Raw genomic sequence first — 3,914 nt, forward strand, 5'->3', positions numbered from 1 at the left:
TCTTTCCCATGTGTCTACTAGCGTCTCTTCTGCAACACATTCTTTTAGAATTATCTCGTTACTTACTTTGTCCATTAGGGTTTTCCCGCTTATTATGCGCATCATTCTCATGTCAATTGCGTTAATTTTACTCTTACCATTTTCTTGATAAGTCCATGTCTCGCTACCATATAGTACAGTCGGTACAAATATAGAATTATGTAATGCCATTTTAGCTTTATTTGATATATTTTTACTTCTGATAAGGGGACCTGCTCTACCAATAACCTTCTTACCTTCATTTATTCGTCTATCTAATTCCTCATCTATCTTCCCGTCCCTAGTAAATAAGCTACCAAGGTATACGAACTTATCAACTGGTTCAATTCTCTCATCGTTTAATAAAATATTGCATAGCGTTTTCTCACTCTTTCCTTCGAACACCATAGTTTCTTTTTATTTGCGTTAATTTTGAGGCCCATGCTCTTCATGCTTGCATCTAGTTTATTCAACATTCTTTGTAGGTCTTCGATAGACTCTGCCATAACAACTTTATCATCTGCGAACGCTAATCCTCATACCCTTACTGTTTCGAGATCCACACCCTCTTCGTCGAAGAGAGCCATTCTTAAACACTTGTCCATTAATAATATAAATAACCATGAAGACATAACGAATCCTTGTCTAACTCCTTGAATAACATCGAAACAGTCACTCAGTTTCCCATTTAATCTTACACTTGCTTTGCTACCTGTACATATTGTTTTTATAGCTTGTAGGATCCATCCATTGACTCCATACTCTTTCAGGACTTCCCAAAGTTTACTTCTATCTACCTTGTCAAAAGCTTTTTCTAGGTCAACAAATGCACAGAAAACTTTTTTTCCTACTCTCAGTCTTTTTTCCGTTATTTGCCTTAAGCTAAATATTTGATCCGTACATGACCTTCCTGGCATAAACCCACTTTGGACTTCCCAAACCTTTGCTTCTGTTATTTTCATTACCCTACGAATAAGTATTCTTGAATATATTTTACTTACGGTGCTTAATAAGTTAATCCCTCTGTAATTATTGCACTCGCTTTTATCTCCCATTCTCTTGTATATTGGTACGATAATAGCTTCTTTCCTATCGTCTGGGACGTCTCCCATCTCGAAACATAAATTTATCAATTCGCAAACTCTATGTGGTATGTACTCGCCAAAGTGTTTAAGCATTTCAGCGTTAATACCTACTACCCCGGCAGCCTTACCGTTTTTCAAGTTCTTAATTATATCCCTAACCTCAGTGACACAAACTTTTTCAATTGTGTTTTCCATCGCATCGTGTTCAACATCGCAGTTGTGGTGTCCTATAGCTTCATCTCCAAATTGTCTCCTAAAATAGTCTCTGAAAGCCTCTCGTATTCCGTCTGCATCGTATACCATTTCCCCCCTACTACTTCTCATGTTGACAATTTCTGTACTTTTGTTTCCTTTCATTTTTTTATAAAGTATTTTCCTGCTTCCTTCAAAGTCGCTTTGTATTTTAATCTCTTCTTCTGCTTTAATTGTATCTTTACTTTCTTTAACTAATCGTTTGAGTATCCTGTTTTCGCATCTATAATCATTTCTATGTCTACTTCTTTCCTCACTGCTAAGACCTGCGATGTTTGAAGTTCTCTTGTACGCTTCTCTTTTTGCTTTTTGGGTAGCCTGAATTTCATTTTTCCACCACGCATCACCAGAAATTCTTCCTACAACTGCGGTACCACACACTTCGATCGTGCATCTAACAAGGATATCCCGTAACATTGTCCAGGCGCCCTCTAAATCTTTGTTTTTTATACGGTCCTCCCATGTTGCCCTATCTATGCTTTCGATTATCTTATTTTGGAAATCTATTCGCACATCCAGTTTCTGTACGTTCTCAATTTCGATTCGCGTTTGTTTTGCTTTCTTGGGTCTCTTTTTTCTCCAACCCCGAACTTAGATAATTTTTGAGATCAGAAGGTAATGATCAGCGTTGCATTCAGGACCCCTCATGACCCTTGTATTTTTGACTAACTCTCTAAGTCTTTCATCCGCAACAACAAAGTCAATTATACTGCGGCTATTTCCTTTAGACCAGGTGTACATGTGGATTATTTTATGCCTAAACAAAGTATTTGTAATAAACAGACCCCTTTCTAAGCATAGACCAACTAGTTTATCTCCGTTATAGTTTGTTCTTGGATCCCCAAAATTACCTAATAGTCTTTCTGTATCCTGATTTTGGATGCCCACCCAACCGCTCATGTCTCCTAGTAGAATTATTTTTTCCCCATTTTCGCAGATGTTTAATGTGTCATTTAAAGTGTCCCAGAAGGCCTCTTTTACTTCTCTAGGATCACTATCAACCGGCGCGTAGCATGCTATAATAAATAGTCTTCTGATTCCTACTTTCATTCTAGCCCACAGCTGTCTGGGAGACACGAAGCCATGGTCTCTGAGATGCTGCTTTGCTCTTTCATTCAAAATGAGACCTACTCCTTGTTTACCATGTGATTCACAGTCTACTCCTGACCATATTTAAAACCCGCCTTTCAACACGCCGTTTTTTATGTCTTTAGTTTCACATCCCTTTTTCTTTGTTTCGGGCACACATAAAATATCTAGTTTCTGCACGTCCATAGTTTCACGCACCTTTAGATTTTCCGTGTGCATGCCTTTTGTCATTAAAAGTTCCAGTCCTTTCCGAGGCTATTTTGTATTTTGTATTATTCATTGTCTAGATTATACGCCCAACTAACACCTTTATGCAATAAATTTATTTTCTGAGCCGAAATCATGTCAAAGTTAAGTATCAAATCGTCATATGGTGGAAATTGTAGTTCTAACGTCATTCCCACCAAAAACTTCAGTTAATAAGGGAGGGTTGAGAGAGGGAGGGAAGTAGAACTGGAACCGAGAGAGTCGTCTTGGGTTTGTGTTTTTGTTCTCATGCTTAGAAGGTCACCAGCCTTCAGCAGCGTTGTGATATATGGAAGTATATATATATATCTTTTCTTGTGTGTTTATTTTAGGCCTATATCTTTGAATTTACAATAAAAAGCGATCCCCCCCGCGGTTCAAAATCTCGGCGTTATTTTTAGTGTGTAGGTTTAAATTTCCTTTATTTTCTTTCTTTTATCGTAAAATTATAATGAATTGCTATGAATTACTTATCTTTAAGTACGTTTCCGGATTTCCTAGTAACTGCATATCGAAGCACAATTTTAAGAAAGTGCATTTATACCAAATTGAAAATTTTCTATTTTGCTTTTTCTCCAACCGAGTATATAAGAGACCGCTCTGTTTCAAATTTGCCACGGAACTGTTAAGGAAAATACAAGATAATGTAAGGGTCGACCTACGACTGCGTCATATCCGAGAGTCGTTAAAATCGTCCTGTTTAAGATTTTCCGAAAACCCATAAATACACACATATATATATATATTGAAAGTCAAGAAAATTTCAATTCCAAATGTGCAAAATTGGAGAAATATAAAATGTAAATCCAGAAAAAGAATAAAAAAAGACCAAAAAGACTAATTTTCAACAAATATTCAAATCCGAATCACAGCCAAAAACAGGTATTTTCGATAAAACAGTTGAATTTTCAACAATATAGATAGATTTTCACTTGAGAAGAAAATGTCAAGCCACTAAAACAGATCAATTTTCAATCAGACATTTGTACCCCCAATTGAAAGAATTGAATTTTCCACCGAATAAAAAGAATTTTTAAACAAAAAGGATGAATGTTGACAGAATTGTAGAATTTTGAAGAAAATGATTCAGTTTTGAGCCAGATAATATAATTTTTGACAAAAAACGAACCATTAACAACAAATTTCATTGTAGGCGTCGCGACTAGAAAGAATAAGTATGCACACATATTCATATACACACACTTTTAAAAACACATGTACATA

At 36.1% G+C, this 3,914-nt stretch overlaps 1 protein-coding gene across 1 annotated transcript in view; it reads right to left on the reverse strand.

Moving 5' to 3' along the window:
* Positions 1 to 3,914, reverse strand: part of LOC117173443 (potassium voltage-gated channel subfamily KQT member 1-like) — a 302,430-nt gene that overhangs the window by 210,120 nt on the left and 88,396 nt on the right. The window lies entirely within an intron of this gene.

This window comes from Belonocnema kinseyi, chromosome 5 (genome assembly GCF_010883055.1).
Source record: "Belonocnema kinseyi isolate 2016_QV_RU_SX_M_011 chromosome 5, B_treatae_v1, whole genome shotgun sequence".
NCBI lineage: Eukaryota > Metazoa > Arthropoda > Insecta > Hymenoptera > Cynipidae > Belonocnema > Belonocnema kinseyi.